At 43.0% G+C, this 14,356-nt stretch overlaps 1 protein-coding gene across 1 annotated transcript in view; it reads left to right on the top strand.

Moving 5' to 3' along the window:
• Nucleotides 1-14,356, top strand: part of LOC145396858 (scm-like with four MBT domains protein 2) — a 196,851-nt gene that overhangs the window by 141,361 nt on the left and 41,134 nt on the right. The window lies entirely within an intron of this gene.

Here is a 14,356-nt window from a genome sequence, read left to right as displayed (position 1 = left end):
AGGACCGAATCCCGGCTGGGGCAGGGAACAGTTTAAGGATTTGAATTTCATAAAAAGCAGACTTTCCTGATCTACCAGATGACCCGCCGACATGTCGTAAAAATACCCCCGCTAATACCAATACACCAGTCCTGTATGAGACAGCCCTAGCATGTATTCAATATGGACGGTGGGTGTTAGCGCCGAAGTGGTGACATGTGGAGGTGTAGGAGGACTACTGGGCCTTGGGATAGGCCACTGCCCCCAAGAAATAGGCCCTGAGCCTTTGCCCGGAGTCGGACACGTAGTTAAAAAAAAAAAAAAAAAAAAAAAAAAAAAAAAAAAAAAAAAAACTCCATCAACCTCTGGGGTATCAGTCAGTAGTATTGGAGTGAAACGTAAGTTATTGCCAGGTTTGGAGTACGATAGTGATGAGCAGGGGAGTGGTAGTGACGGTGAGGGGATGGCAGACAGTGACAGTGATGGATTTATTCCCGTGAGTGATGATGATTCAGACCTAAGTGATGATGAAGATGCTGATGATGACCCCAAGGTGTGTGACCCTCCCTGTAGGCCTGGTGGTACTGGTAATGCTGATGGATCTGGGTTTATCTGGGCAAATGGTGATAGATTCATACCAAATTGCTATAGATTTGATGCAACTCACAGTGGAGTGACAAGGGCTGCTGGTGTAGACAAAAACAGTTCTGCAATGGAGTATTTTCTCCGTTTTTTTTTATGGTGAAATTCTTGATTATGTGTTTTGAAAATAATTGTACACAAGCAAGAAATAAGTTTTTTCTAATAAGGAAAGAATGTTCTGTTCAAACTATAAGAACAAGAAGATAAGTTTTGTTGAATGAGAGGAAATAAGTTCTGTTCTGATTACTGCTGGCATAAGTAAAGTTCAAAAGTTGAAATTGCAATTTTTTAAAATATGGAAACAAGTTCTGTTTTGAAAATAATTGTACATAGAAGCAAGAAATAAGTTTTTCAAATAAGAATAGAATGTTCTGTTCAAACTATAAGTGAAAACAACAAATGGAAAAAAGTTGTGTTTATTTACGTTTTGTGGCTTCCTCGTGGATTACCCATACTGCATTCATCGGCTGTACCTTCAGTAATGGGCTGGTAAAATATATTCATATTATTATTTTTGTTGATATTTCATCATTATCCATCATCCAAAACACATAAATCATTAATTTATGACTTCTCAAATTTCCCGAAACTTCTGCCTCCCGGGGCATATCTGCGGATTCCGAATTGCCTCACAGAGGGGCTAGTGATAATATCAGGCTGTGGTAATCATATTACGGGGTGTTGGGAAGTATAAAGTGAAGAATTCGTTACCCAACTTCAGAAGTCTCCACAAGTCCTACAGTACTCGACGAAGGCTCAACAAACATCCCAGGAGAAAGCTGAAGGTATGTGCCATATGCACATTTAATTATAATATTCTAGGACTAATAGCTGATTTTTGGCAATTATTTTTAAAAAGTCAGTCGGAGCACGAATATCCTTGCGGGACACACAAGGAGAGCAAAAACATGACTGCGGTGTAGGGGTTAAGGATATATGAAGTAAATGGGAAGTTGCTGAATGCTGTGAAGAGTATGTATGAGAGTGCTGAGTCTGCAGTGCACATGGATAGTGAACTAAGTGAATATTTCTGTCTGAATGTTGGATTTGAACAGGGATATGTTATGTCCCCATGGATGTTCGGTCTGTATATGGATGGAGTTATAATAGAGATACAAGGCTGGGGAGTGGATGGTGAAGCGACCTTAGTAAGAGAGGGCAGTGTTTGGAAACTCCCTGTACTGTTGTTTGCAGATGATACTGTATTGTTAAGTGAAGACGAAAGGGTACTGCAAGTCTTGGCAAATGAGTTTGGGAGAGTGTGTAAGAAATGGAATCTAAAGGTGAATGTAGGGAAGGGTAATGTTATGGTCTTTGAGAGAAATGAAGTCACTGAATGTGCAGTGAGGCTGGATGAGGAGGAAATGGAAAATGTGAGTGCATTTAAGTACGTGGATAGTGTGATGAGTAGGGATGGAAGCTTAGAGGGTGAAGTGCTTGAAAGGGTACAACAGGGAAGAATGGTTACTGGTTCCTTGAAAGCAGGGAAGTGAGCATGGAAGTAAAAGTCACTGCATGACAGTATTGTGATACCAACTGTAACGTATGGAAGTGAAGCTTGGACTTTGTTGGAGGGACAAGTCAAGAGTGAGAGCAGTGAAAATGAATTATTTGAGGGGAGCATGTGTAGTGACATGGAGAGACAGACTGACAAATGAAGAAGTGATGGAGGGCTTTGGTGTGGATGTGGATGTGATAGAAAGCGTTAGGAGAAATACATTGTGGTGGTTTAGCCACGTGGAGAGGATGGAGAGTGATAGACTAATGAGTGTATGCAAGTGAGGTGGAGGTGGGGAGAGGGAGGGGGAGTCCGAGGATGAGATGGAGGGATGGAGTGGAGAGGTATATGAAAGAGGGAGGTGTGAGCTGAGAGCAATGCAGTGAAGTGGCATTGGACAGGGCAACATGGAGGTGATTTGTTTGTGGTCACCCCTTATGGGATTGAGGCATCTGGCAATAGATAGAGAGATGAGGTGTCCATTGTGAGAGTGGTAAATGCATACCTTGTAGATATAATTGTTGTTAGAAGCAGTGGCTTTAACCACAAAATTGAGGGTTGTTGGTTCTAAGTGGTTTTGAAACCATGAAAGTGGCTCTTCTTTTGTTGGTTAATTGTCCCTAAAGGCCATTACATAAAACACCGCAGCATTTGACCTCTTACCGGTAGTTATATTATAAATAATATGTTTATATTTTCATGTAAATACTGATTATGGAAGGTATTGCTTCATTCATTGAAATTCGCAAGTTAGCCACTGTTAATATGAAAAGCCTCTGTAAAAAAAGTGTACTCTGCTGTGGTCTAATCATACTAAAATAGAAATTGGTTGTAGTTTTTATATGAAATAATTCAGACCCATGAATTTACATTTCATTTCATTTTGTTTCATTTATAAAAACTCCAACATGCTTGCATACATCGGCCTTGGTCACATAATGGTGGCTTTCCTTGCTGCCCAATCACTGGCAGCCTGTTGAGTCCCATATGCTTGAAGTCACACTCTGTGACCTTGTCCCAGGTCTTTTTTGGTCTGCCTCTTGCAGTCCAATCCCCAACATTCATGCTTCTCATTTTCTGCACCCAGTTGTCATCCCCCATCCTGTCCACTTGCTCAAACCATCTCAATCTGCCTCTTCTCATCACAGCACCATTACACTCCAGTCCCATCCTTCCTTCTAACTCTTCCATTGTAAAACTAGTCCACCCAGATCTCACATTCAAGAACGCATTGCACATCCACCTAATCATTGTCATTTCTGTATGTTTGAGCCTACGAATATCCTCATCCTTTTCTGTGGGGGGTCTCACTACCATACAGCATTACACTTCTAACACATCCAGCATATAGAGATGCCTTAGCATGGAAGAAGAGCCCTCTCAGTGTCAGGAGAGGCAGCAACTCCCTGAACTTCTTCCAGTCACTCCTGATCCTAGCCATATAACTAGCTCCAGCCCCACCTTCAGCATATAACATGTCCCCCAAATAATAAAACTCTTCCACACACTCAAGAGACTCACCAACAGATCAGTCCCTTCACATCTGACAATCTGTACCTGCTCTCCCTGACGCACTGCACACACAGAATCAGCATTATCTTGCACTCTTCCCATTATCGCTATATCTCTTGTGTACACTATCTATCTATGTATCTATTGCCAGACGCCTCAATCCCGTTTGGGGTGGCCACAAACAAATCGCCTCCAAGTCGCCCTGTCCCCCACCATTTCACTGCCCTGCTCCCAACTCACACCCCCCTCTCTCATATACCTCTCCACCCCATCCCTCCATCTCATCCTCGGCCTCCCCCTCCCTCTTCCCCCCTCCACCTCACTCACATACACTCTCTTCGTCAGTCTTTCACCCTCCATCCTCTCCACATCTGTCATAAATACAGCACATGATGGAGTTACTTCCCACACCCATGTGGCAAACTGAGCATGGTCATACTCCCTCCTTGACAGTACTGCCACCAGCCCTAAATATCATCACTATTAGTTTATCTGCATTTACTCTCAAACTCTTGTGCCCCATTCTTTCTTATGATTTCCTAAGTCTTCTCTGCCTCCTGTTCATTCTCTCCAATCACCCCCAAGTCATCAGCGTACAACATCTCCCATGGGAGTCCATTTCAGAAATCGTATGAGAGAGCTTCAAGCACCATGAGAAACAATATTGGGCTCAAGGCTGACTCCTGATGCATGTTAACATTCATGGAACTCATTACTCACACTCACCTGGATACAAACACCCACATACATGCCATAACATTCCAACCAGCCACTCCTCGATCCCACTTCACCATCTCCCTAGGGACTGTATCGAAGGCCTTCGCCAAGTAAAACAAAGCAAAGTACAGCTCCCCTTTCTTTCCTTTATATTTTTCCTGGAGCTGTTGGACAATGAATATGGCATCAGTGGTCCCTTTGCCTGGCATAAAACCAAACTGTATCTCATCAATATTCACTCTTTCTGTAATCATACTTTCTAGGGTTCTCCATTATCTTCATTATGTGGCTCAAAATTTTTATGCCTCTATAATTTCCTCTTCCCAGGGCATACTCCCCCCTCCATGTACACATTTACAATCATTGTTAAAGGGTTAAGTGGGTACAGTAAACCATATGGCTTGTCAGGGTCACCTGAAGGCAGCACTGCATTGAATGAGTGTTTGGTGAGTCCCCCCACCTTCCATTACCACTTAGTGAAGTACTGTAGATAAATAGGCACATGTGCTGTGAGACTCAGAACGTTATTCAAAGTGAAAGATGGAAAGTGCAGAAGCTTGAAGTCCAAACACATAGGAATATAAATTAGAATGGAGGAGGTAAAGTTAGTGAATTGGGTTCAGGTGGATTTGGAAAACTGGTGGAGTGCATGCAAAATGTCTTTGTTTAACAAAGCTTAAGCTGTTTGTGGTTTTGTAAGGATATCAACTATTTTTTTTTTATTACTTTTTTTTAATTATTATTATTATTATTATTATTATTATTTTTTTAAGGCTCCAACATGCTTGCATGCATCAGCCTTGGTCACCTAATGGTGGCTGTCGATGCTGCTCGATCTCTGGCAGCCTACCTATTTAGTCCCTTATCCCTGAGGTCACACTCTATGACCTTGTCCCAGGTCTTTTTCAGTATGCTTTTTGCAACCCTGCCCCCAACATTCAGATGTCTCACTTTCTGCACCCAGTTGTCATCTCCCATCCTCTCCACATGCCCAGACCATCTCAATCTACCCCTCCACATCACAGCACCGTGACGCTCCAATCCGATCCTTCCTTTCAACTCCTCCATTGTCAACCTAGCCCCCATCCCCCCAGGCCATGCACAAAAGGACGCACTGCACATCCACTTAATCATTGTCATTTTTGTACATTGAGCCTATGGGTATCCACTTTCTTTACTGCCCAGGTCTCACTACCATACAGCGTTGCATTTCTAACACAGTGCTGCATACACAGATCTTACAGCATGGAAGGAGAACCCTCTCATTGTCAGGAGAGGCAACAGCTCCCTAAACTTCTTCCAGTCACTCATCATTTTAGCCACAGAGATAGCTCCAGCCCCACCTCCAGCACACAACGTGTCTCCCAAGTAAAAACTCTTCCCCATACTCAAGAGGCTCACCAGAAAGATCAATCCTTTCATGCATGACAGTGTGCACATGCCCTCCTTCACACACTGCACACATGAAATCAACATTATCATTCAGTCTACCTGTAATTCCACTTTGTTTCTTATGCACCCACTTATCACAGACTCAGCACAAGATGGAATAACTTCCCACACCTTGTGGCAAATTGCACATAGTCACTTTCCCTCTTCTTTATCAGTAGCTATCTTCACTAGCCCTAGATACCATCACTGGTTTTTATCTGCATTTCCTCTCAAGCCCTTGTCCCCCATACCATCTCTCCACTTCCTAAATCTTTCCTACGCCTCCCTGTCATTCTCTGCAGTCAACACCAAGTCATCAGCATACAGCATCTCCCATGGGAGTCCATTTTTGAAGTCACATGAAAGGACTTCAAGCAGCATGACAAACAACAAGGGGCTCAACACCGACCCCTGATGCATGCCAACATTCACAGAAAACTCATCACACGATCTCCATTCACTCTCACCTGGGTGTGAGCACCCTAATACTTAGCTATAGCCACTCTAACCAGCCACTCTTCAATCCTAAGCTCTCTCATTGCCCACTTCACCACCTCCCTAGGGACTATGTCAAAAGCCTTCTCCAAATAAAAAGTACGAAGTACAGATCCCTTTTTCTTTCCAATATATTTTTCCTGAAGCTGTTTGACAATTATTGTGGCATCAGTAGTCCCTTTGCCAGACATAAACCCAAACAGCATCTCATCAGTACAATATTCACTTTTCTCTTATCATACATTCTAGAACTCTCTCCATTACCTTCATTATCTAGTCCAAAAGTTTTATGCCTCAGTCATATCCTCTCTCTAGGGTATCACCCTTCACTTTGTACACATTTACAGTCACACTCTTCAGCCAGTCATGTGGGACAACACACTCAGGTATAATCGTATTTATCAAATAGGAAACTAAGCCCACTCCTGTATCTCCCTAGACCTTCAGCATTTCAGCAGTCAACCCAGACACACCTGCCGCCTTCCTCAACTGCATCGTGCCTATTGCCCTGCTCACAGGTGCGGCATCAATCAAAGGTCAAGGGCTGAACATTTCCCTGTTCCAGTGAAACTCCTCATTAGCAACTGGTTATAATGCTTTCTCTAGGCATCTTTAGTATCATCACTGTTCACCACTACCTTTCCTTCATCAATCTTCGCACACTGCTAACCTATGATAACCCTGTTTTCTGTCTTTATCAGATTTGCCACCTTAAATATCATATTCTTCCTCTCAGGTTTATTTAAGCTTCGTTTAGTTTTGTTTCATTTCGTTTTTGAAGGTTCCAACATGCTTGCATGTGTCGGCCTTGGTCACCAAATGGCGGCTGTCCATGCTGCTTGATCTCTGGCAGCTTTCCTATCCAGTCCCTTTTACCTGCGGTCACACTCATTGACCTCGTCCCAGGTCTTTTTCGGTCTGCCTCTCACATCCCAACCCCTTGCATTAACACTTCTCACTTTCTGCACCCACTTATTACGCCCCATCTTCTCCACACACCTAAACCATTTCAGTCTACCACTTCTCCTCACAACACCAGTACACTCCAGTCCCATCCTCCCTCTCAACTCCTCCATTGTAAACCTAGCTCCTTCAGACCTCACACTCATGGATTTTCTTCACATCCACCTAATTGTTGACATTTCTGTATGTTTAAGCCCGTAAATATCCTCTTCCTTTACTGCCCAGGTCTCACTGCCATACAGCATTACATTCCTAACACGTGCTGCATACAAAGATCTCTTAGCATGGAGAGAGAGCCCTCTCAGTGTCAGGAGAGGCAATAGCTCCTTGAATTTCTTCCAACCACACCTCACTCTAGCCACAGCCCCACCTCCTGCACATAACACGTCTCCCAAATAACAATACTCTTCCGCACGCTCAGGAGACTCTCCAGCAAGTTCAGTCCTTTAATGCCAGGCAATCTCTGCTGCTCTTCCTGACATACCACACACATGAAATCAGCATTATCTTGCAGTCTACCTTTAACACCACTACATCTCTTATACACCCACAGCACAAGATCGTCTTACTTCCCATGCACTCGTGGCAAGTCACTCATGGCCACTTTCCTTGTTTTTTGAAAGAACCGCCACCGGCCCTAGATACCATCACTTTTGTTTTATCTGCTTTTACTGTTAAATCCTTGTGTCCCATAGCATCTCGCCACTTCCTAAATCTTTCCTCCACCTCCCCTTCATTCTCTTCAGTCAACACCAAATCATCAGCATAGTGCATACATGTCCCACAGGAGCCCACTTCTGAAGTCATGTAAGAGGGCTTCAGATACCATGATAAACAACAAGGTGCTCAAGACTGACCCCTGATGCACACCAACATTCACAGAAAAGTCTTCACTTAAATCTCCATTCACCCTTACCTGGCTGTAAGCACCCACATACATGGCCATAACCACCCTAACCAGCCACTCCTTGATCCCAGGCTCTCTCATTGCCTAATTCACCACTTCTCTAGGGACTCTGTGAGAGGCTTTCTCCATATCAACAAAAACAAAGTTTAGTTCCCATTTCTTTACTTTTCCTGAAGCTGTCGAACAATGAATATGGCATCAGTGGTCCCTTTGTCTGGCATAAACCCAAACTGCATCTCATCAGAATTCATTCTTTCTCAAATCATACCTTCTAGAACTTTCCTCATTACCTTCATTATCTGATCCAAGAGCTTTGTGCCTCTATAATTACCTCTTTCCAGGGCATCATGCTCCCCCTTGTACACGTTTACAATAACACTTCAGTGAGTTATTAGGGACAACACCCTCTTATATAATTGTATTTATAAAGTTAGTGACTAACCCCACTCCTATATCTCCTGAGGCTTTTAGCATTACAACAGTCAACCCATACACACCTGCTTTCTTCCCCACCTACATCCTGCCTGTTGCCTTGCTGACAGTAGAAGCATCAATCAAAGGCCAGTGGCCAGACACTGGATCTGCTGGCTCCGAACCATCTCTCTCCCAGTCAAACTCCTCATTCAACAACTGGTTGTAATAATCTCTCCAGTCATCTTTAATATCCCCACCTCTCACCACTACCTTTCCTTCATCATTCTTCACACAATGCTCACCTATGAAATCCCTATTCTCCCTCTGCATCTGATTTGCCACCTTCAATATCATATTCTTCCTTTCCCCACTATTTCTGTTATCAGGTGAAAGTCTCTGAGACTCAGATTTTGCCCTGGAATCCTCTTTTCTAGCCCTACACATGGTAGCCAGGTATTTCTCTTTGTTATCATCCTTTTTTCATTCCTGGAAAAGCCTTCTTTTCTCCTTTTCTGGATCCCACCAAGTTACTTTATGTCCTGGGGGGCCCCTTGACCATCCACACACTGAATCACTAACTCTTATGAGGTTGTTCTTGAGGGCTTTGTACTGTTTGTTAACACTTCTGTCAAGATCACCCTGTTCAGCCACCACTCTACTCATCTTGCTGTAAAAGGCATCCCTTACTCCTTGGTTTTTCAACTTCCATATTTTCCTCTTAGGTGCATAGGTCCTCTTTTTCATCACCCACTCCTAAAGCACCATGTCACTTATCAATAATTTATGTTGCTGCACACACTCTTCACTCCCTATAACTTTAACATCTTTCACTATCCTCCTGTAAGCCCTCCTGACCAGGAAATAGTCTGTTTGGGTGCTGTTTCCCTCACTCATTTTTACTCAACCTACTGTCTCTTTTTCTAAAATGTGCTTTGCACGTAGTCTGTTCATTGCCTCCCCAAACTCGAGTATGCTTTCCCTTTCCTCATTTCTTGTATCATATGCACATCCCTCTTGTACTTCTTCATATCTGTGAGCTGCGTCACCCACATGGCCATTTAAGTCCCCTCCCAAAACTACAGTCTCATCATCCCCCATACTACTTTCTTCACATATTAAGTCATCCCAAAATCCATCCTTCTCTACCTCATCCAGGCCTCCCTGTGAAGCATACGCTAATATAAATGTGAACATTATCCCACCAAACAATATTTTCACTACTATTATCCTTTCACTGATTCTCACTACATTCATGGCACATTCCACCCATTTTTCCGTAACCAACCCACCCACAGCACCATATCCATGTGCCATACCCTACTAAAACGATTTGTAACAGCAGTCTTTCCTGGCAGTCATTTTGGCTGATCCTCCCCAATACCTGACTTCCAGCACACATCCCACATCCACCCATCTCCTACTCAGCGCCTCAACCACTTCCCCTTCCTTTCAGACTTCCCACATTCCGTGACAACACTTTTATCACCTTGTGTAATTTAGTTTCCTCAGGCTTGCTTTGAATTTTTTTCTTTTTTGTCATAGTCGGTAAATAAATAATAGGGAGAGACATACCCTAGGCTCCACCCACGTGCACAGTCCCAAGGTCAGGCATGGGATCTGAGACCCATGGCCCACCAGCCATGATCAGTGGCAGTGTCCTCAGGGCACCCTGCCAGGACAGCTGCAGGGCACCCTCCAAGCATGCCTTGGCACAGTAACTGCCCTGCCATTATACACCCATTGATAGGGCAGCCTCCTGGGGCGCTTCTCCCAGGTTTAGGTCCCCCTCTATTGGGCGGAAGCGGCAATATGGGAACTGCAATGCTCTGTACCCTCTAGCACAGGTTTGAGCCCCATCCCATCTTGGCACCAAAATCTATGCTGGCGGAGTCATGCCTCCCCTCAATAGGTCTGCCACTTAGTAGTGGGGACAAAGTTTTCTGGCCACATGCCCTTGCTGATGTCAGCCCCTGTGACGTAGTGGGGTACGTTGTATTTACCTATTTGTATTTACCTATTTGTAGTATACAGGAATTGAGCAATGCTCGTGTTGTCCTGTCTCCATATCCACGTTTATCAAGTCTACCTTTACACACATGAATTTTTTTCTCATGCACCACCTCTTTGTCTAAGTCATTCCAAATATTTAAGTATTTACCTAATATACCTAATTATGATATACACGGAATGTACTATGCTCGTGGGTTTCCGTCGCTGTTTCTCAATGTCAAATTTAGCTTTAAACTCATTTAAGTTTTTAGACTGGACGATCTCTTTGTCCAGGCTATTCCATAAGTCTATACTTCTGTAAGGAAAGCTATATTTCTTGATATCCTTCAAGCAGCTTGACTTTTTCAATTTCATTCCGTGTCCTCTTGTTGCTCTCTTATCCCATATAAACAGATCTTCTTTGTCAATTTTATCTACTCCCACCATGGTCCTGAACACTGCAATCATGTCTCCCCTCTTTCTCCTTTCCTCTAAGGAAGGCAAGTCCAGTTTTTCCAGCTTCTCTCTGTATGACAGGTCTGTCAGACTGGGGACCATCTTGGTTGCTGTTCTTTGTATTCTCTCAATCTTGTTTATATCTTTCTTTTTGTGTGGGGACCACACTACCGCTGCATATTCTAACTTGGGGCGGATCATGGCCACTATCAATTTTTTCATCATCTCCTCATCCATATAATGAAATGCTACTCTTATGTTAGTCAAGAGTTTATAAGTCTCTCCAACTATCTTAAAACTGTGAACCCCAAACACAGTATCTTTCGGAGAAGCTTAATTCTTCCTGAGGCATCATTAGCGTAGTCACTGTTGTGGTCACGGTCGTGGTGAAGGCCAGTCACGGGGTCAGTCGGTCCTGGTCCTGCGCTGCGCCCTGTTCCGGGCCAGGGGGGCTACAGGACTCGAACCAACGTCAGCTGGGTGGTAAACTGAAGTCTCCCAACCCACCCATGGGATATGTAAAGCGCATGTGGTGTAGTGCATGAGGTAGAGGAAGTGTATGGGGGATTATGCTGGTCTACTCTCCATGTTAGTGTCACACTGAAAAGGTCAGCAAAGGGGGATGGTCAGATATTCTAGTAGCTAGTGAAACAGGAGCTCCAGCTCTCCCTGTAACCAGCATTCCCATTCCCCTTTGGAGTACCACCCTGATTGGCTGGTGCTACAGCCTACTCCCTACAACAGTCGAAGTCTTTTGAGATTCAGATTTTTCCCTGTATATCTCTTTTCAAGCTATACGCTTTGCAGCCAAGCATTCCTCTTTGTTATCACCCATTTTGTGTGGTGAAAAAGCAGAGGAAAAAAAAAAAAGTGCTGTAGGATCTCACCAATAACATGTAATTGGTGTCAGAAAAACGTCGTTATGAGCGAAAAACGTTATTTGCGTGACATTAAAATACATGTATAGAGGGTTTATTGGTGCTGCCACTCCAGGACTTTTATCCACTTTTCCCACCTGGAGCCTTCCTATCACTACTTTTTTTTAGCTGAAATAATAAGATTACTGTAGTTACTAAATCATCACGAGTAATATAAAACTCACCTTCAAGGAGTTATGAGGTGTTTGGTATAATGATTGTTTCAAGGCTTGCATGGACGTTACTGCAGCATACCCCCTGACCCCTCACTGGCCTCGTCCCCACTCCTGCCTCTCAAACCAGGGTCATCCACTTCCATCAACACTTCATCAAACCCCATAAAGTCAAAATCTTCAGGAAAGTTTCCGGTGTCATCAGTGTCATCATCTACTCAAGCCTTCTCTGTTGTTCATCCTCAGCTGCTGGCTTTGTGGAAGAAAGTGAGCAATGAGTGACCGATGGCAGGCATTCACTCGATCGTGTTACTGTTTCTGGTATTTTCTTGAAATCTGATTTATAAGTCCAATCATTAGTCATTATTTCTGATGGCCACTCTCTCTCTGTCTGAGCAGACTTGAGTTGTGGCTGGAGTGCCAACCTGGCATGTTTAATTGTTGCCAATGTTGTATTATTCTAGGCATTGACGAAGAATTTTATGGCCTGTTGAATGTTATATTTCTTCTAGAATACAGCAACAGTAATTATGGTCAGGGTTGCAGGTATGCCAGGTGGAGCAAGTGAGTCAGGTGGGGCTGTGGAGGTGGAGGGGGAGGCAGCTGGTGAGTCAGGTGGGGCAGTGGAGGTGGAGGGGACAGCAGTGGGCGAGTCAGTGAAGGTGGCGAGGGGAGGATCAGGGAAGGATCTTCCATCTCCTCCTCACTACTTCTGACATTTTCAGCAATTTCCTTCATCTCTTCTTGTTTCTATATTTCATTCCTCATCTTGTTATGGACATATTTGCAGTATAACAACTTGGCATTCGTGAAATAACTGTTATTCAGGTGAATCCAGACATTATTAGAGAAACTAGGTATCCATTCTAATTTACCGTTATTGCCAAAAACGTTACTGTCGAAATCGTTATTGGTGAGATCCTACTTTGTTTGGGATGGATGAAAGAAAGGAGTTCTAATAGAAGGAGGGAGTATGCCAGTACAGTAAGACCTCACTATAACAGACTAAATGGGGCCCAAATCATTCCAAAAAATGCAAAATTCTGATAAAAGCGACATCTGGACTTCCCTCTGCTAATCCGGACTTTTTCCGATATATCAGACATTAGTCCGGATCGCATGAACGGTTTTTAAACTGTTGTGACTACCGTTGCGGTACTGTACTGTGCTATAACTTCACTACATTAATCAAATGGTATAATATATATGATAACACTGTACTGTACACTGATAAACATGTTTTTTATTTACCTTATTGTGGTGAACATAGCTGGAATGGTCAGGCAGTCCGGACTGCTTCTGGCTTTATTGGACTTTTTCTAGTATATAGGAATTTAGTCCGGTAGCTCCTCGAGTCCGATAAAAGCGAATTCTGGTCTATTGAAGTCTGTTATATCAAGGTTTTACTGTATTGAGAGTAAAACATATGGAGAAGTAAAGAGAAAACAAAGGAAATTATTAATGATGATTTTGGAAGAAAAATGAATGTAAACTGTTGTTTACATTTACCATACTTCCAAAATGTAGCTATAATAATCTGGGAATGAGTGTAGAACATTAGTGTCAAAATAGAAGGGGTCATAGGAGAATTCTAACAAATGGAAGAGAAATAAGTAGCAGATAGAAATAATATTTTGAAAGATTGATGAATGGAAATGATGGGAACTGAGCAATAGTATGATTGGTTTTGGTGGAAAATACTTAGAATAGCTACAAATATGGTGTGTAAGAATGTGACACTGGCAAAAGCAAGGAATATGTTGAAGAGTCTGTAGAATGGGAAAGCAGTAGGTGTTAAGGTATTTGCAGAAATAATAAAATGTAACAAAGAACTGGATGGAAATGTTCATTTGAAATACATTGGTACCAGAAAGTTTGGATAATTGGAGTTGTACTGCACAAGTGGAGAAGACTATGATTGTACACCCATGAGCAAAAGTTCACTGACAGTCCTCTGCTAGTATTGTACCTTGCCTTCCAAATTTCTCTTTTCTCTCTAAATGACAGAGGGTATCTTTTCTTCTCATACTCTTGTGCTCTGTGCTTCCTAATATAATCACTATTAGTTCATACACAGTAACATCCTCCACAGTCACAGTAGACAGAGAAGTGTTGGCCGACTACCAGTCATGGTTATACCTGTGTACGGAACTAAAGTTGATTGAAATAAGTTTATAGCTGAGATATCATGAGATAAGTTTGTCAAGTGTTGTAGGAAAGGTACATAGAAGAAGAACAGAGGAGATGCCTGTGAAATGAAAAA

Source organism: Coenobita brevimanus, chromosome 39, assembly GCF_032717465.1.
Source record: "Coenobita brevimanus isolate Jiangsu-jjx chromosome 39, ASM3271746v2, whole genome shotgun sequence".
NCBI lineage: Eukaryota > Metazoa > Arthropoda > Malacostraca > Decapoda > Coenobitidae > Coenobita > Coenobita brevimanus.
The sequence above is the reverse complement of the archived record's forward strand: the minus strand, read 5'-3'. Positions and strand labels throughout refer to the sequence as shown.